This window comes from Calliphora vicina, chromosome X, assembly GCF_958450345.1.
Source record: "Calliphora vicina chromosome X, idCalVici1.1, whole genome shotgun sequence".
In the NCBI taxonomy this organism is placed as follows: domain Eukaryota; kingdom Metazoa; phylum Arthropoda; class Insecta; order Diptera; family Calliphoridae; genus Calliphora; species Calliphora vicina.
The window spans coordinates 5609937-5631743 of NC_088785.1; the positions used below are offsets into that span (position 1 = coordinate 5609937).

At 29.8% G+C, this 21807-nt stretch overlaps 1 protein-coding gene across 1 annotated transcript in view; it reads right to left on the bottom strand.

The window, feature by feature from the left end:
- Nucleotides 1–13545, bottom strand: part of LOC135962810 (tetratricopeptide repeat protein 39B-like) — a 56111-nt gene extending 42566 nt beyond the window's left edge. Inside the window, exon 1 of the mRNA XM_065514702.1 lies at nucleotides 13399–13545. The gene's annotated coding sequence lies outside the window, so the exon portion shown is untranslated. The remainder of the gene's footprint in view (nucleotides 1–13398) is intronic.
- Between the last annotated feature and the right edge of the window lie 8262 nt (nucleotides 13546–21807).

The following is a 21807-nucleotide window of genomic DNA, read 5'->3' on the forward strand; positions in this document are numbered from 1 at the left end:
ATAAAACCATAGTAAGTTGGACCTACAATGGGTCAAAATCGGGAAAAAATATTTTTTAACCCAATTTTTTTTTCAATATATAAAAAAAAAAAAATTAAAACCTAAATTTTTTTTTAAATTTAAAAATTTTAAATAAAATTTTGAAAAAAACAACTTTGGAAAACAAAATTTTAATTTTGTTTACCTAAAAATATTTAAAATTTTTATTTTAAAGTATAATTTGGTGAAGGGTATATTAGATTCTTCACAGCCGAATATAGCTCTCTTACTTACTTTTGCATGCTGAACACAATGGCCCATAATCATAGTGAAAAACAAAACGGCTGTGCCGAATCTTATATACCCTTCACCAAATTATACTTTAAAATTATTTTTTTTAAATATTTTTATTTAAACAAAATTTAATTTTTTTTTTATTGTTTTAAATTTTTTTTTTTCGAAATTGTTTTTTTAATTTTTTTTAAAAAATTTTTTTCCCAAATTTTTTTTTAGTTTTTAAAATTTTTTTTTGGAAAAAAAATTAATGACAAAAAAAATTTTTTGATGAAAAAAAATTCGGGTTAAAAAATATTTTTCCCGATTTTGACCCATTGTAGGTCCAACTTACTATAGCCTTATCTACATCGTTGCAATGGACTTTGAAATATCTATCATTAGATATCCATATTGTCTATATTAATGACTTAGTAATCCAGATATAGATAAAAAAATAGGTAAAAAATCGAGGTTGTCCCGGTTTTTTGCTCATATCTCCGTTATTTATTGACGGATTTTGCTGATTTTAAATAGCAAACTTCTCGAAAGCATAGGGTGCCAAAAAAAGTACCAAAATAAAGTTTTTACCCGTTTTCTTCTCTAAAAGGTTCAAATTTCGAAAAAGTATGAAACACCAGTCAGCTTATTTTTTAAATGGAGTAACATGCAATTTTAAGTTTTTTTTGTATCTTTATTAGTTTTGAAGATATAAGGTTTCCTAATTTACCAGTTTTTACCCTTTTTTACCCACCAAAAATGCATTCTTATCGGATCGTTTTGGGAAGGGAGGAACCCACAGTTAAAATTTCAGTCGTTTGGGCTGTGCGATGATGAAGCAGTCAGTAAGTAACGTTACTCTTTTATATACAGTTGTGGCCAGCTAATAGGGTCAAAATTGTTTGCTAAATTCCATATGATTCTCAATTAAGTTTTTAAATATTTCAACAAATTTATATGCAAATTTTGCAAAAAATTTTGAGCAATTAAAAATAGTAACAATTAATTTCATACCTCTAGTTCCTTTTGTTTTGCACCTTCGCACTTAAAATTCAGTAAATACAAAAAATTTAAATATTTGTCAAATAAATAACTGGCCGCTACGGTATATAGATTAATTTTGAGGCACTGCAACGGTTTGTTGCCTACAGTATACAGTATGCTCTACTATTAAATATTAAATATTTGACTCATTTGAAGAACAGTATTTACAAGCAGCTGGAATCAAAGTTAAATGCAATAATTATTTTGAATATATATTTTCCACCTACTTATAGTGTAAGATGTCAGCAATTTGAAGATGTTTTCATAAAATTTGGACCAACAAAAAAATTCATTTAACGCAAAGCATCCATGGTGGGGATCACGTTTAGCAAATCCAAAAGGAAAATAACTGTACAAATACATTTTAAAAAATCACTAATCCCCGCTGTCGACAGGAAAACATACTAAAATTATTATATTTAATGGTATTTCATGATCACTGTTAGATATTTTAGACAACAATGACTTAAGTTGAACTGGAGGCAGCAAAAAACATAGAAAATAACATTAACCTCAATATACCATTAAAACCCGGTTATGGGTTGGAAGATGTTGTTGAACCATTTTCTAATCTTATTTGCTAGGCGATATTCGAGTCAAAGCCAGTCATTACATCACCAAATGTCAATAAGAATATCTAACGAAATTAGAAATCTCAAAATGAATAAAAGATATTTACGGAGAATATACCTAAGAACCAGAAATGCCTTGGATAAAAACAATTTAAATAATTATTTTAAATGACGTCAAAAAGAATTTAAAAACAGTGGAACGTTTGTCGAACTGATTCATATCGAAATCATATTGTTATACAGTCGCAACTCTTGATTTAATGCGTCGTGCATCGGACGATTGGTAGATGTCATACCTATCTCAGATAATACCTTGTTCGACATCATAAATCACATGTCCTCAATTAATATCAAAGCTCTGTTGTAAATTTCCTCGCTCAGTTGCAAATTTGGATTTGATGTTGTAATGCGCATGTGATGCAAAAATCAGTCGGTTTAGATGGGAAGCTTTCCATTAAAACCCTTATTCGTGAACGTATACAGTTAAACATGTATATCAAATTACCCGAGGAATTAATAAACATGGGCGTGGACAAGTTAGCTTTCTGTAAAGATCTTTGGACTACGACGAATATTTAAAAAAAAAATTACCCAAATGAAATTCCTGCATTATGTTTAGAATAGAGTGCTATAAAAACCGGTTTTGATTATTGTCTTTTAAAGATGAACAGATGAACCGGTTTCGGTTTTTGTCTTCAAAAAAAAAACCGGTTAACCTGTTTATAATAAATTTTTATTTAATATTTTTGGATGCTAATGGGAAATGTGTTAAGAATTGTGTACTAAATCTTCGGAAATTTAGCATTTTTGAATTCTTAAGGCTCTATCTTTATGCAATTATTTTATATATTTCATAATTTATATAAATAATAAAATAATTATCGATTAATTCAACAGTTTTTGCGAATTAAGTTGTTTTGTCAAAAACAGATCAACAACAACTCCAAATAAGTCGATTTGTTTTTTTATGATATCTCCGAAACTGAAATAATATTCGTAAAAAGATTTTTTTATTATTGATTTTTATATATCTAGACCCTACTGTAACTTGAAATATAGTAAATACAATTCTTTTTAAAAATTTAGTTTCAGAAACACATGAAAACGTATTTTTTAAATTTTTTTTATTAATGATTTTTATATATCTAGACCCTACTGTACCTTGAAAAAAGTTTATGTTGATCTTTTAAAAATTTTTTTGGAATCGGAGACACCAATTCTATATAAAAAGAGCGCCTAATAATTTTGTCCACCTAGATTTTGATTTGGAACCACAGTGCTTATGACTGAAGCTTAAATGGACGAATTTTTGGAAATTCTAGGTTAGAGTGCCCCAATTTTTACTTAAAATATATCCATATTTACTTGTATATAAGTTTTTGTCTTAGGATACCGCAGGTATAGCCAAAAAAAAAATAATTTTTTAACGGCTGTTTCAAAACTCCATTTTCAAATTTATAAAAATGTTGTTAAACAAATTTCAGAATTTTTTAATCATCACATTGGGATTTATTTAAAACATAATAAGGAATAAAAATATGAAAAAAGTATGACAATACCTCCTCAAGTTTTTCCGTACCTGCGATTTAAATCTTGCAATTTTCGAGAAAAACTAATTTTTTGGTCATATTTTGGCGAATGAGCCAGAATGTTTTACTAAAATCGGAAAACGCTAAGCCTTAAATCATGAAATAGGTGTTCCAAAACTGCTAAGGTGTATAAATTTTATATTTTTTTGTGACATTTTCTCATAAGATATATTTCTCTATGAGCTCCAACTACTAAAAGTAACAAAATGTATTTTATATTTCTTTATTGAGCCAACTTTAAAAATATTAGTAGAAAAAAATATAGTACCTAATATTTTGCACCACGTTATAATTACAAAAAAAGTATTATTTTATGACAAAACAATAAGCATAGTTCAAATAGGCATATTAGTTTAGAACTTTTTAGTTTGAAACACTACAAAAATTTGATTAAACTATCATAATATATTAGGACATTATGACAATATGACCAAATAGTAGACCGTGTGAATACCCCAAATAAATACAAGCATGAACGATTTTAATTTTAATTATTAAAACTATTAAATATACTTAAGTACATGTGTATTTACATACTGTTAGAATGTTCAAAAACCGGTCAACCAGTTTTTATGTTTAAAAAGCCGATCGGTTAACCTGTTTTAAATAGTTAAGAACGTTCTTTACCATAATAACGTGGTATTTAACTGAAAATTAAAATCATTATGTTATTTTAATATCTGAGAATTGTGTAATAGTGCAATTACAACTTCTAAACAATTATCGTTATGGCTTAACTAGAACATTTTATTTGTCATTGTCACCTGCCGACAAATCTTTCTACCGACTTCTGTGAGGATCCTAAATAACCCCTATAACAGAAAAATATTTTATTTTCACATATTGATAGTGGGTATACAAAATGCTATAACCATGTCGTGCAGTCTAAGAGAAGATTAGTTCTAAGTACTCTGAAATTATCCCGAAAATTATTTGAATTACACTGAAAGAAAAGTTTATTGAACTAAAAAAACAAAGATGTCAATATTCATCAGGCTTTACTTGTTAACAATAATGAAGATCACAATCTTAATAAAATTAAAAAAAGTGATATTCATTAATTGAGTCATAGTTTATAATTTTCGGCAAATTTGTATAAATGGAATGATTTTTTTTGCTTATTTATTATTATGTAATTGAAGGTGCTGTAGGAAACTAAATATTATATTTTGTACATATGTACATTAGAGTGACAGACGATTATGTACATTAGAGTACATTCGAGTGACAGACGATTTTTTTTAGATTTCAAAGAATGCCGGGTGGAATATTGTGACACTAGGCCTAAAAGTTAAGTGCTGAAAATTTGAGCCAAATCGGACAAAGTTCAGATATATGCTAAATTTTACTATTTATATGGAATAAATAGGTGAAACTCGTTAACTTTCTGCATTGTTTTCTAGAAATATATAGATTTATTTATATTAATGAATATTACATTACAAAAAAAGTTTGGAAATTAATCCTGTATCTCCTTTGGGTCAAAATGACCAAAAAACTGTATTATCGCCAAAATTCGGAAAAAATTTCCTCAAGCTTCATTAAAATCGGCCCAAAATATATAACATTTCGCTATCTTTTCATTAGAAATTCCAAATATTGGAAAATTTGACCTTTGACCTTCACGATTTAAAGGTAACCGTTATCCGATTTTAGTAAAACTTTCAGCAGAAATTTAAAATTACCTATTATGAATAGGTTTTACTTAAAATTCGACTTAGGCATATTAGCTGTTTTAAATATGTTTGCTTTTGTTGTAATATACCTACGTCTATATTAACAATGTTTGTTAAAGTGCAAACGGTAACATTATGCACTACATGTGTCTATCGAAGTGGTGGCTTTAAACTTATTTTATTTAATTGTTTTGATTGGCGAAGTGTAACCATTACTTGAGCTAACAAAATGAAACTACTTTGTTTTAATATAGCAAGTTCAAGGATTATTAACATAATAATATTGAAGTAATAAATATAAACATTTTTTTATTTGTTATAAATTAAATTAAATATTTCATAAGTAATTTAAAAACTAAGGAATATTATTTTATTGTTATACTTTTACATAACATAAAGTACAGAATTTATAAAGTATTTAAATCTATAATGTAAGTTATAAACAAAAACATTTATTTTTTTACCAAAATAAGCTACTTAAAATATTATTACTAGTAAACAATTAAAATAAAATAGTTTAAAATTAGTTTTTGTCTTTATATGATATAAGTTATAATGACGTTTTAACTTTAAAACTTAAAGAATGAAAAATTAAAATTAATTATTACTGTTAAATTAAAATATATGTGTAGCCTATAAACAATTATTGTAATATTCTTAGGGGAAATTTGGTGGTATAAAAAATAAATAAAGTTTTTAAATCGATTTCAACCCGATTTATATTTTTTTGGTTGCATTAATCAAATTTAATTTTGGCTAAAGCATTTAAATGTTAAGCTTCGGTCATATAGTTAGGTTACACATGTATAATGCGTTAAATAAAACATATTTTAATAATAATGTTTAGTGTTATTTCAATTGCTATTCTTACAAAACACGTGAAAGAGTAAACAACGTTAAATAAATTTGTGCTAAAAACAGTATTTATGTTGTTTTAAGTAAATATTTATAATGTGTGACTAATGGTCACTGATATCATTTTTAAAAATATCCTTATGTGCTTTTCGAAAACGGTTTTAAGTTAAGATTACTAAATGAATGATTGAAATAAATTTACATTTAAAATACTATATATAATATATGTATATATTTTTCTCAAGTTTCATCAAAATCGGCCCAAAAGTATATAACATTTCGCTATCTTTCCATTAGAAATTCCAAATATTGAAAAATTTTACCTTTGACCTTTACGATTTAAAGGTTAACGATTTCCGATTTTAGTAAAAGTTTCAGAAGAAATTTAAAATTACCTATTATGAATAGGTTTTACTTAAAATTCATAACAGTCAGGAAATTGGGCTCATTCGCCAAAATATGGCCAAAAAATTTGTTTTTCTCGAAAATACCAAAATTCAAATCACAGTTACGGAAAAACTGTACTGGAGGTATTGACATAATTTTTTCATATTTTTAATCCCTATTATAATCTCAATAAATCCCAATGTGATGATCAGGGAAACCGGAAATATGCTCTAATAAAAGCGTTTTAAGCGCTTTAAATATGCAGTAAAAACTTTAAAATATGCTCTTAAATTTTAAAAAATATGCTCTTAAAAAAAACAAACTTTTACATCATTTTTAACCAAAAAATATACTTTTATTTAAAAAATCAATACAATTCATTTCTAAAAAGGTAAAGTAACATAAAATAAGCAAAAATAACTTGAACTAAAACAAGTATAACAAAAAATAAATACAACATAAAAACAATAAGCTATGAAAAGGCCTCGAGAGGTATTTTTTGATGATATTTTATATAAATATAAAGTCACTTCTTCAATTAATAAATTACAAAATATTGACTTAAATTTTCAAATAAAAATCGTTGTCTGTCTATTGGATCTGAAAACATTTTTATACATAGAAAATGTTCTTTCGACATCAACTGATGTTATAGGAGCAAATTTAAAAGACTATATTTCTTTAACACTTAGAACGGTTAAGTTTGAATTACAACTAAAATTCGATATTTAGAAGGCGCTATTATTAAAATAGTGCTTATTTTGTATTAAAAAAAAGTGATATATTTTTCAATTTTAAACAAAGGAAGTAAAAACCTGTAACAAAGACAAAATTTGTGTTTGATAAAGTCAAAATATGCTATTAAACAGTAAAATATGCTCTAAAAATGCAAAAATATGACATAAATATGCTCCTAAAACAAATATATGCAAAAATATGCCTTTAAGGGTAAAATATGCAAAAATATGCACTAACAAATCGATGCCAAAATGCTTAAATAGTTCTGAAACGTGTAAATATCTTATCCATGTGCTCATTAGACTCACCAGAAAAAACATGCATTTGCATATTTTGCATATTTCTCAAATATTTTCAGTGATGTATTTTTCAGTATAAATGGAATATGTTATGAAAAATAATCAAAAATTATTACGAAATCTTTAAAATGATGCTTATTTTATAGTAAGAATTGTGCTAAATTTCCCAATTATTGATAAATTCACTGACATTTATTGTTGGGGGATAAGCTAGTTCCTATGCGCATTTCACTGGTTGCTTAGGCCAGATCATCAGCAAACCTTTTCCCAAAAGGCTTTAGAAAAACAAAAGATATTATACAAATCAAGCTATAGAGTGAATGAGAATTACAGACACTCAAGCTTTATTTGTATTTAAGCTTAAGGTATTTTTTATACTAATTTTTATATTTTTATTTCTCATAAATAAAAACCCAAATGTGTTGAGTGAACAAATTGATAAAGAAAAATTCATTATACATATAATTAAGAAAAAATATTTAGTAGTCAATTCGCTAAAATATGCGAGTCTTTTGTTTTAACGAATACAAATTAATTTTTTTATTTTTTTTTAATGTAAAACAAATCAGTAAAACAAAATGTTTCTTTCTGAATCTTCCCGAAATACTAGAACAGTTAAATTCGGCATAGTAACAGCACTAGTCGTATAATGTATTTTAATTTCTATCAGTAATTATAATTTATTATAAAAAAATATGTATTTATAATTTGTTTTCGTATTTAGTAAACCGACATGCAATTCGTGTCAAATCTACAACAAACAACGAAGCTTGTTAAACGGCCACCTTCAGCATTACGTGTGGTCATAGAATTGGTATGTTAGAGAGGATTTTATTTTTCTTGAATAATTTTCAAAAACTAAAGTGGAATATTTGTTTATTGTTTAATACTGAATACGATGGTGACATGTAGTGCAAATGATAACCATTTAACTACCACTTTACCAGCCACAGCGAACTAGTGTGTTGTAGAAGTAGTAATATAGCTAGTGTAAGGTTTCCAATTGGCACTTTTCAAACTGCTGGGTTATGAGACCATACAAGTCAGGAGTTGAGTTCGAGAATTCCGGCTTCCTATACGAAGGTATACCGATGAGGCAGTTCCTGGACGAGACTCTTCAGGCCCAACTATAATATGCATAAGCTAGCTTAAGGTGGCCTAATGTACATACATACATAATTAAAAAAATACGTATTTCTTATTATTTTATGAAAATAAATTAATTTTCTTCATCCTTTTCATTTTTTTCTTTATTTTTTTTTTTTGTATAAAACAAACAAACAGCTGATTCCGTACGGAATGTGCGACCAGCTTCGCTCTTTGCTTAAGCAAATAAAAGTTGACGAAACTCTCTTAAGTACATTATAGTTTGTCATTCGCACAGTTGCTTAAGCTGACTTATGTATGCATATTATACATAGTTGGGCCTTTCCTTAGGCGTAATTGGTAATTGGTGATTGGTGATGGCGTTAATGGTGTTGTAATAAATTCAGTATATCAACATACGTAGTTGGAATAACATGATGACCCACATTGGGCAACATTTCGGTCAGCAAGGATTTAGTGTCAATGAAACAAATGATATAACTTTATTTCACTGTTTGAAATGAGATTGTAACACAATATTGATTTTTTGTAATATTTGAATGTGATCTCGGGTTTTGAATGTTATAAATATCGTTGATGTAATAAAAATGTTTATTATTTTCCTATAAAACTCTTACAAAATGATGTAAGTACTATTTAATTCAAGGCAAAAAGGTATAATTCCGAAATTAGTTCATATCAAAATGCAACATTTTGCAACATTTCCAATCGGATTCATAACAAACCCGATTGGAAATGTTATGAATCGGATATTTATAAGAGATTTATGAGTACTTAACTGATTTTCGGAAGTGGACCTTAAATGGGAGCTATGGTCAAATATGGACCGATATTCATAAAATCCTGTACTAGGATTTTTATATATAAATTACGGATCTGTGTAAAATTTTGGGTGTGATATTGATATATTTTAGATATTTATGCAGGTTAATGTGTTTTTCGGAAGTGGTCCATATATGGGAACTATAACAAATTATGGTCCGATCTTCACAGAATTAGGTATAGGGATTTTGGTATATATCGAATTTCAACTTAATAGCGATATGTATAAGATATTCATGCTTATGTAAGTAATTTTCGGAAGTGATCTTCAAATGGGGGCTATGGTCAAATATGGGCCGATCCACTACAAGTTTAGTGTTGTAATTTCTTTTAGCATGTAACTTATTTTTACTGAATTTTGTATGGATACCACAATTCTGTAGACATTTATTGACCATAGAACCATATTTCGGGAAGACATTTGTATGGGAGCTAGGAGAAAACATGAACCGATTCTTATAATTTTTACCAGAGCTAGTCCTTTTATCATAAAAATAATGTGTGTAAGGTTTTATGGAATTATCTGCAAAATATATTTACACAAATAACCAAAAATATGTGAAAACTATCCATTTTTTTCTACTGAACCGATTTTGCTGAATATTGTTATATTTTAAAACACTGGGACGTGGAAAGTGCTGTAGCGATTAAAAGCGTGAAATTATTAGAATTCTCCGAAATCTATCGTGCTCTGATCAGAAGATTGAAAATGCCTTGTTAGACGAAAAAAAACCGAGACTCGCGGTCGGATGACCGCCGTATTTTTAAAGGCGACCCTTCCGCGTCAGCAAATAAAATTCAAAATTAACTTAAACTTCCTTTAAGTGTTGTTACTATTCGTAGGCGATTGCTGGAGAACAAACTATTCCCTAGAAGTCCGCGAAAAGTTTCCATACTAACTAAGAAGAAAGCAGCGGCTACATTTAAGAAACCCCCACGAACACATCAATTGGCGAAAGGAAAAATGGAGAAATATAAAATTGTATTATTTGGTGGAACTGGATCTGAATAAAAGGCACTGTGAATCCAAAAATGTATGTACGTGGAAATATTATGCTGCCATATGCAGTGTGGAATATGTCACTTAAATCGACTAGGTTATGTCATGTCCTGCTCAGTCCCCAGACTTGAATCCCATAGAACATCTACGTAGGGATATTAAGAAATATGTTGCGGACCGAAAACCGTCAAATGCAGCTGAATTGTGGTATGTAGTGCAAGATAGGTGGAATCAAATTTAATCGACTATATGCCTCGCAGATGTGCTGCAGTAATAAAAAATAATGACTATTCTACCAAATACTGGTCGCATTTAAAGTTTCTGATAATATTCTTTTCTAATAATAAGCTTTTTTAACTTTTTTAATAGTAAATATTAATCAATACTGAAATGCTCCTATTATTCTGAACAGCAATTTTTAAGATATTGTTTTTCAGCTTCCCGTTACTTTCTTCTCAAAAGCTTTATTTAATTAATGAATTATTTAAATAATTTAGGATTAAATCAACATTACATTATACAAAAACAAATGGAATAAATCATGTTGTTTTTAGTTAAAAATTAATCTCTTATTTTTTAATAGGTTCGCTCCTATTTTTATGAACACAACTGTATATGTAATTTGTTGAGTCTCAATGTTACACACGGAATGACGAACTTAATATACCCTCATTCGCCAGTAATTTAATTAAATTACATTAAATTCATACATACATAATAGCTAAAAATCCAAAACAGAAGAATAGTTTAAAATGTACCAATTTACACCCACCCTAGACCAACGCCATGTTGATGTAACATATTCACTTCTTATGAACTATTAAAACTGGCCCTTACCGGCGAGGCAGCAGTTCTGCGTTGTTCTATAAGTATTTTTTTTTACTTTTTCTGAAATTTGGGAGAATCGAAAAAGATTTTTTTGATATGTCGTAGCGGAAATTATGGTTTCTTCATGTCAAAATCTATCGACGAATCGATGGCACAATATCAAAAAATGTTGGCCTTATAAATCGACCCAACCTAATGTACATACATATGGGCAATTCCACGAGAATGGCAACCACGACTGAAAAACAAAAACCCTTGAGACTTTTTTTCAAGATGATTTGAATAGGAAAAAACACTCAAATTTTACTATGTGAAGGTATTTAGAGCATATTACAACATTTTAAGTGCACACATAATAGTTTAAACTGAATACATATATTTAATTAGTATGTAGTATAGAATGTATTTGACTCTGATTGTTTTCTTGCTATTATCACCTTGTTTTTTAAAACCGAATATATATTTTTTATAGTATATGTATATAGTATATACAGAATATATCGACAAGAGTATCCAAAACTGAAACCGGTTTTTTCATCTTTGTAAACTCCACCGGTTTCGGTTTTTTTAAACTTTTCGGTTTTTTGACAAACCGGTTTTTGTAAGACGGTTAACCGGTTTTAATGAAATATATTTTCTAAAGTTCAGCAACATATTTATGAAAAACTTTGATACCATTTTTAAAATGACCCCTTTGCTCTAAATTATCGTATGTTACAAAAACCAAATTTTACAGGAGAGCGTTATTATTATTAAATTTTTTTGCTTTGGCTGGTATCATCAATACCAAATTTTAAATTCAATACAATAACCGATTTAGTAAATTAAATTTCACATACGATAAAATTAATCAAGTAATATTTCCATAAATATAGCGAATATTGTTACAATATTTTACTATGTAAAAATTTAACATACGATAATTACGCGCAAAGGAGTCGATATGTATATTGTTTTACTATAGGAGAAAAATCTGTCACGTACGATATTAATTTTTTTTTTTTTAAATCATTCAAAGATTATTTTTATTTAAATATGACGGATTGTAAAGGAAAAATATTTGATTTAGTGTTAGAAATTAAAAGAAAAAATAACGTCTCTCACGATTCGCAAATTTTCGCATATTATTACATTTACCTCAAAATTACTTCCGTTTTATGTAACGTACGATATACCATTATTTCACTCAATATTTTGGACAACAATGTTTCGAACGTACCTATTATTTTTTAAAAATATAGTACCCTGTGAATGTAACAAAAACACCAAATTATTTTTCATATAGTCTCATTGTTGTAAAATCTATTCCACTCTAATGCATTAAACACATTCAAGACAACAGGCTACACGACTACACTAACACAAATTCTGCTGGCTGCAGTTGTGTGTAGTGTTGTGTAGTCGTGTGGCAGCTACTGAATTATTTTAAATACGACAGCTACAAACTAAACAACTGATTTATAATTCAGTGGTGCCACTTTAATAAAAAATAACCGTACAAAATTCCAAATCAATTAAGATTGAAACAATTATTTTGAGTAAAAATCTATATAAATGGTTATAATTAATTATGTACCTGTTATTAATTTATTTCAATATTAATTTATTTCAATCAGAAACTTCTCTTAATTAAGTAAAAAAAATATATATTTTTAAGCACTAATTTGATTTACATTTTTTATTATATTAGCAACACTATTTCTGTTTTGTAGTTGACAAAAGTAGAAATTAGCCTAATTCGGCTGCATCGGCATGAGTAGTCGTGTGGCCGTGTAGCTGTGCTGTCGTCAAAATAATCATCTTCATATAAACGTGTGTATTTTATTTTTGACAGATTGAAGTTGGTAGCCTGCTGTCTTGAATGTGTTTAATGCATATAGGAGTACAAATGTCACGTACGATGACATGGAATTGCCCATATGTATATTGCACTCTGATTTGTTATTTTTTTAAAAGAAAACATTACAAATCAGCTAATTCAAAACAAAGATTTTATAAACCTCAGCGAGTGCTCAGAAAACAGAATTTTTAAAATAAAGCCTATGATATGTTGACACAATAAATAACATTATTGGATCAAAACAATATTTGTTTTTTACCATTTTGTTGTTCTTGTTCCACTGTATATGATACTACTATATCAATGACGTTATCATGATATCACATGTGTTGGTTTTGCTTACAGTCACTGTAAAATAAATCGGTAAATTGGAACGTTTAGTTTTTTACCTTTAATTTATTTATTAATAATTGTCGTTGTACCGGTTATTTTCTATATTAACATATTTTTCACATTAATGATTAAACACACAAAGCGGTCATTTCCATAACATCAACAAATACGAGAACACTACATATGTATGTGCAAATATTGTTAAAATAATAAATATACTAAAATCTGACAGAAAGAAGTGTAAGTGATTATAAACAAAGACACAGCTTTTGATGGAACATTTGACATTTAATTTAATTGAATGAAGAGCTTTTGGTTATACCAAAGACAGGGATGGAAAAGTTTATACGCTTGTACTTCTCATATTGAAAAGTAACATGGTACTCGCGAGACTCATTTGATACTTTCAAACAATTTTTAGTATTTTATGTACATATAAAGAGTTACAAAACATGTATTTTGATATATATCCAACTCGCATCCCACTAAGCGACCAAAGAGGTCTTCAAGGTAAAGATCAAAGCTTTCTTTAGAGAAACAAGTAAGAGAGCTATACTCGGCTGTTCCGAATCGTATGTACCCTTCACCAAATTATACTTCAAAATACAAATTTTAAATATTTTTAGGTAAACATTTATTTTTTTTTCCAAAGTAGTTTTTTAAATTTTTTGAAAAAAAAAAAAATTTTCGAGTTGTTATTTTAAATATAGTTTTTTAAATTTTTTGTTTTCTAAATTTTTTTGGTGAAAAAAAAATCGGGTTAAAAAATACTTTTTCCGATTTTGACCCATTGCAGGTCCAACTTACTATGGTCCTATATACGTCGTTGCAAAGGTCTTTGAAATATCTATCATTAGATATCCATATTGTCTATATTAATGACTTACTAATCCAGATATAGGTCAAAAATCGAGGTTGTCCTGGTTTTTTCCTCATATCTCAGCCATTTGTGGACTGATTTTGCTGATTTTAAATAGAAAACTTCTCTAAAGAATGTCTGACAGAATTATTGAAGATTTGGATCCCGAAGATATATGGGGTCTTCAGAAAATTGATTTAAACAGATTGTGGAAATTACAAACGGAGTGGCAAAATTATATATACCCTTCTCACGAAGGTGAAGGGTATAAAAAAGGCCCATTTTGAAAAAAAAAATTTGGTTTTTGGAAAAAAAATTTAAATTTTTTTTTTCGAATGATTGAAGAAATAGCTATCTAAACTATTTGGGACACATTTTGCTAAGAACAATAGGTAACTAAAATGTTAAATTTTGACCCCCTCTAACTCAGAGAGTTCTTGACCGATCGGAAGACATCGATTTCAAAAGTTGGTTCACTTGACATGAAATCCACCTTATATATTCTACTATAGCTAACTATTTTCTTGTGTATAACTATTTTCAATAGAAAATCTTCAATATAAAAGTATTTTTATAGATGATAAATCAAAATTGTAGTATGTATTCTGATACTGATACTGAAATTATTTTTAATTTTCCATCCCTGATGTAAAACATACAGATGATGATAAATAACCTTGTTTATAAGCAAAAAGCTTAAAATACCCAGCAGTTTTAAAAGTACCAATTGGAAACCATTTGCTATATTATTACTTGTACAACAAACTAGTTCGCTGTAGCTGCTTATATGGTTACCATTTACATTAAATTTTGCCAGCGTATTCAGTAACAAACAATAGTTAAATATTCGCCTTAAGTTTTTAAAAATAAATTGCATGACCACATGTAATGTTGAATGGTCGTTGGTATTATGGTACTGATTAGGGTATTCAATTAATCGGGTTTCTGGTTTAATCGGTTAACCGAGAAAATAATTAATCGGGCTTTAGATTTATTCGGTTAATAATCGGTTAATTTAAAATTATTCGATTAACCGAATAATATCTATTTTAATTTTAAATTGAAAATACAAAAACATAAAAGACAAACAAAACATAACAATTCAACAAAAAAATAATAGCAAATATGGTATTTGAGATCCTTTTTGTATACACATTTGAGTTTTTTTAGGATTTTAGTGTGATCTTCTGAAATAATCTTTTATAAAAAGAATATAATTTATTTTTTTTTCTTTTTAAACGATTTTTATACCCTTCACCTCCGTCTGTCTGTCCGTCTGTTTATTGAAATCAATTTTCTGAAGACTCCAGATATCTTCAGGCTCCAAATCTTCAATAATTCTGTCAAACATGCTTTCGAGAAGTTTGCTATTTAAAATCAGCAAAATCGGTTCACAAATGACTGAGATATGAGGAAAAAACCAGGACAAGCTCGATTTTTTACCTATTTTTGACCTATATCTGGATTACTAAGTCATTAATATAGACAATATGGATATCTAATGATAGATTTTTTAAAGACCTTTGCAATGTATATAAAACCATAGTAAAATTTTTAGTGAGAGTAACATCTGACATATTTAATTTACATGTATTTAAAACATTGTTTGCATTTACATGTACAGAACTTAACGAAACTAAACCAAACTATCAAAAGTTTTCAATGTGTCCTTTTTGGATTGTTTAAGATATTGAATACTTTTGATAGTTTGGTTTAGTTAAGTTCTGTACATGTAAATCAATGATGTTCATTTCATTGTGCTTTCGCGCTGAGTAACAACACACATATTCTTATTCTCTTTAAAAGAGCGTAACAAATGTCTCATTTTTTCAGAAATTCATTAAGCATTGTTGTTGGTTGGTTTTTGGACGAAGCAAAGCAAACACACGCGTTTCAATTACAATTGAACACAAAACAACAAAGTCAGAAATAAATAAAAAATTTTAGAGAATTTCGGCCGTATAATGTGTATTCTTTTATTTCCTTAAAATTTAAATTACATTCATTTAATAAATCGGTTATATCTGGCAAAAATTCTAAATCTAAACATTCTTTATTTTGTTCTTATTTTAAGTGTTTGACATTATGTTTGCTGGGTAGCTCTCTCACCAATACATCTTCATTTTTATTTTTGAACATCACTGATGTAAATGCAAACAATGTTTTAAATCAGCGAAATGCAAACTCACACCACTACAGTTTTCAGATATTGTAGTTGTATGAGTTGAGAATTATTCTCTGGCAAAAACAAAAACAAATAGCTGAAATAATGAAATAAACAAGCATAAAAGCGTAACACAACCTGCTTCTATCAATGCTCATGCGAGACTCACTGTTTTTATACAATGTGTGTGCTTGCGTACATGTGAAAATAAAAACAAGAGAGCTCATTGCATTTCGCTGTTTTAAATACATGTAAATTAATTATGTCAGTTGTTATTCTCACTAAACATTTTTCTTGGATATCGAAAAAAATATATGATTTTAATTTGAAATTGAATTGAATTGGAAAAATAAATACAAAAAAATATGTTAAGGTGACGATTTACACCACGACTTTTGATATTTTGAGTTTGGGATAAGAGGGGTGGAGTAAAAGCAACTTCAAAAGATAATTAAGAAAAAACGACGTCTAAAAGTCATGGTGTAAATCGGCACAAAGTGCAAAAAAAAGGAATTTCGGTTAATCGAAACAAATTAATCGGTTTATTTGTTATTTGAAAATCGGCAACCGTTCAAAATTAATCGGTTAACCGATTAACGGTTAATCGATTGAATACCCAAGTACTGATGAAGCAAAATATTACAAAATCGAGATAGACTCAGATGAAATTACGGTTGGTACAAAATCATCGAAATATCGGAAGAAATAAAAATATCCAGTTTTTTAGAAAAAACTAACAATCCAATAAAGAATTAGCCCCCTTTTCTCAATCTCTGGTTATTTTTTATCGTGACACTGACAAACATTATATTAATTGGAAGTATATCGGTACTAAAATCCATAACCAGAGATTTACAAAATGGGGCTTAATGTTATAAAATAGGTGTTAAATTATAAAAATTATTTAATACTAGCTAACCCGACACACGTTGTCCTGTCAAATTAAAAAAAATGCTTGTGTTCGATTTGTGAGAAATGGGTAAAAATAGTATTGTTGAATGATAATTTTTATTCATATAGGTTTGCGTTATGTTTGATTTTAAAATATGTACAATGAATCTTATGGTCATAGAATAAAATATACATAGAAGCGTTACTGAGAGACAACGAACCTTAGCCTGTTGTCAAAAACCTAACTCTTGCAACAAAAGAATACATGAAAATCAATGTTATATAAATATGTAATCGAATTTTGGTCTGAAATATGACTGAATACAGATCGAGCTCCTTTTCTTGATTAAACGCTTATTGGCCAAGTTATTAGCGAATTTAGATATTTTGAGTTTTTATATAAAAAATCGATATTTTGTCAGAAGTATGAGTGATCACAGATCGAGCTCCTTTTCTTGATTAAACGCTTATTGGCCGTTTCGTATGGTTACCGGTAATCCGGATAATTCCAGCGAGTTTAAAAACTCGATTGGATAGTTGACGACATCATCTTGGCAAGTAACGGATCCACCGATTTGTACGTCATCAATTTGACAGCAATTTCAATTTGAATCTTTAAATTCAATTCGTCGACATCAAGGTTTTTTGCAGCCAATATAGCACGTTTGCTAATTTTGTGCAATGATTCGGTGAACTTTGCAAATGCAAATCGTTTCTTGGATGGACCTAATGCGTCGTTGGAAAATAAATGGGGTAAACCTGGAACTGGATTACCTTGTTTCCGCCATTGAAATTTCTTTGACGATTGATTCCAAGTATAATATCATGGCATTTCGGAGAAAATTTAAAAAAATCTTGTCATTGCAATGTTGTAGACGGCGGTCGATCAACTCATTGTAATACATTCTCCAGATGTGCGGCTAAATGAACAACACTTGGATATCTTTCATGAATGGCAAATGAAAAAATGCGCCAAATGGCTTCGTTACTGCTAACGTAGCGGCCCATATGAAATTGCCATGTCACTACCTTTGATCACATATTTACAGATGCATTTGATAAGTAGGCGTCCTAAAAATACTTTTGAGGACTATTGCGAACATTTTATAATAAGTGCAGCCGTTTTTTTTAGATAAATCGAAAAAGTGGACGTGGTAAATTTTTCTTTCCGTAAAAACCTATGACTAACATTTAAAAAAAATGTTTCCTAAATCGGTGCGGCCGTTCTCAACTGATGCAATTACCAACGAACGACATTTAATTTTTATTTATATAGATTTTATAATTGATAAACAATGAAAACACAAACAATTCAGTAAAACAACATTAAAAAAACACAAAATATTCATTTAAAATTATGAGATCCTGTATATGGTTCAAAAAATCTAAATCAAAATCGAACTTATTTGTGATAAAATTCAAAACAATTTCGGTTCCAGTAAAGCACTTTTGTTTTTTACATGCGAAACAAATTGTGATTGTTCGACTATCAATTCAGTTTTTTGTCCTGACTCCTCCATTCTATCTTGTTTGTTAATGTCCAGCTACAGCCATCCAAAAACAGACGATCATAAAATCAGATCTTCGATATATATTAATATTGGATTCTTGGAAATGTTATCGAACTATAACATTTTCCAGGTCTGCTGTCTCATTTTGAACCACGGATTCGCCAATGTCAACCTCTCTCTGCGTTTTTGCCTGTGTATATATCAGTTTTATATAAATAACCAATTTAAACTCGTTGTCTTTCATATACTGCAGCCCTTAAATTTTATCATATGCTCGTCTATAGACTGATAAGTATTTGCCTTGGGTCAAAGTTTTTCCAAATGATGAGTTGAAATGAATTATTACTGGTCGTATTTTTAGCTGTTCAGCATTAATAGCAAAATGTAAGCCTGAAAGAATACTTTCAAAATTGCCTCGAATCATAACCTTGGACATAAACGGTACTGAATATATTCCATCGTTGCCGAGTGCAATCTTATTTCTGCCAATTTTTGGATACTCATTGCTTTCAATTCTGCTTCACTTATGGAAAATATTATACCTTTCACCTCACAATTCGTTTCGTTTGGGTAATTATGTACTCTATTAGTGTGTCGAACTCTCAAACTGTATTATTAAACACTTTTAAAATACCTTTGGGTATAAAACCTGCCCGTCGGTATAAGCTTTCGAAACGATTTTGATTGTCTTTTTTCCTCTGAAGTTTAACTAAAAATTCTTTGGCAGCTTTAGGTTTGGGAACACCGATTTTATTGGTTTTGCAATGTAAATAAAGCAGTACTCTACTTTTTGAAACGAAAAAAGCTTTAATTGTTCAATGCATTTGTTCCCAAATTTTTACATTTGACAACGAACGGGACACATATGTCCCATGATTTTTCTCGTAGAAGGAGTAATAATTTTTAAATTTTGATAACATTTTAATCTAGTTATGTCGACTTTCCGAGTAAGAATCAGCAATAAAATTTTAAAAATTTCTTCGTCTTCAAAGGGTTAAAAATCGTATAAATTTTTGAAAAGAAAACACAATTTCCTACACGTTGATATGGAATCCAAAAGTGAAAAAGAAATTTGTGAATTCTTATTGGGGCATAGTAAAGAGGTTTTAATTATGTGAAATAATTCTTTCTAATGAATATTAATAAATTAGTTGCTAATTCAAGAAAAGTAATTTCAAAAAAAACGTGAAAGATTTGGATCCGATTTGGATTCAAAATAAACGTGAAAGATAATTATGTGAAATAATTCTTTCTAATGAATATTAATAAATTAGTTGTTAATTCAAGAAAAGTAATTTCAAAAAAAACGTGATTGATTTGAAGATTTGGATCCGCTGTTAACAAAAAAGCAGACTAAGGTAGGTAAAACAACTAAAATTTTCAAATGCGAATAAGTTACAGATTTATTTCCACTTTTTTCAGTTCGCCCACTGTGCGTCGACGTTCAGCTCCAAATCAGTAGTAAAAATGAAAATCAAAAAACCAAGGAAAAATATCAAGACGCAAACAAAAGATAATATTGGAAATAAATTTCCAAACTACGGAAATTCTAATCGACAGCAAAATGCGCACTGGCAGGAATACCCCTTAGTCCGGAGACAAACCACTACTGAGTTACCTATTCGGAAATTAACCGTGTTACCAATGCAGTTTGCACTGTGTTATCATTCCTCTTAGTGTATATAAAAACCCGCATAGCGGATACATCAACCCACATAGTGGCAACGCCGACACACACCTGTCAACTGGCAATACCACAATCGACCAACGGAGTTAAACCTTCGATTCAGCTTGAGACTCCGCTGGTAAAAGGAGTCAAAGCCAAGGCAACTAAAGCAACTCGGCACGGCAACATGACGAACCAAGAAAGAAAACCACCTAATGTAGCATCGGCCATTGTCATGTAACTGCTGCATGGCCTCGCCACAACCTTCCTGCACCATTCCTACCGGCTCGCCTGTAGGCTTACTGAGCCATCACCTAACTGATCGAGCGTTTAAAGTCCTCAGGAGTCGTTCTACGTCTAAAGTTTAGGTCATAGAGCTCTCACGTTCGACGGTTTGTGCCACACCGGCAAAGAACGAAACGAACAAACGGTGACGACAATATACAAGTTACCCCTCACGGGTAACTCACACAATTACAACAGAACAATTCAACGAAGATCGACGGGCGGGAAATGCAGCTGGTAGCAGCAACAACAGCGGAGAGAATTATAGAGAACCATATGCTGAGAGGCACTGATAACGTTGTATCGTTGTACCACAACGAATTTACCCATATCTGCAAACCGGGCCAAGCGATGTGCACTACCGGTGGGAAGGAACATTGGCAGTTTAGCACCAACACAAATAGTCACATCAGGATTCTCATCAGCTAACGAACAGTCTACATACGATTGCGTCCGACTGTCCTCTAGTGCTCACTTCTGTTTTGAACCCTGAAGAGTACGGTGACACCCGTACGTGTTTATTGTGCGGTATTTTTATTCGAGTGATAATTACAAGTGTTTTTTCAAAGTTCTTATAGTGAGAGTGTGTTAGTGCTTTGATTTGGTGCTCCGCTGAATTTTTTCTGTGGAGTCTCAAAAATCTCCGGCAAAAAGTGAGGTTAGATAGAACTAACAAGGGGTTGCCATTTGTGGTGACTGTGTGATATTGCCAGAGTGCATAGTGTTTGTGAGTGGTTCGTGAAGTTGATAAGTTGATTGCTGCGCCATCTACTTGTCAGTAGACGTTCCTGCTTTCATCTGCGCCATCTGCTGTTTATTAGTGGTACTAACTGCTGATTGCGTTCCTGGATAATTGGTGCTGATACAGGATACAAGGTATTTATTGTGTTGTATTAGGTATATTTTTCGGGGTTAACTACCATGCCTCCGGCTGGTAAGAGGAAGGGCGAGAAGGCGAAGCCTAAGGGTGATGCGTCAGATACCGCCACTGACGACGTTCTTTTTGTGCCTCCAGTTGCCACACCTAAAGTGCGAGGCTTCCAGTACGGAGGTGGAGGACTCAGCAAACGCTTCAAACCGGGGTCTCCC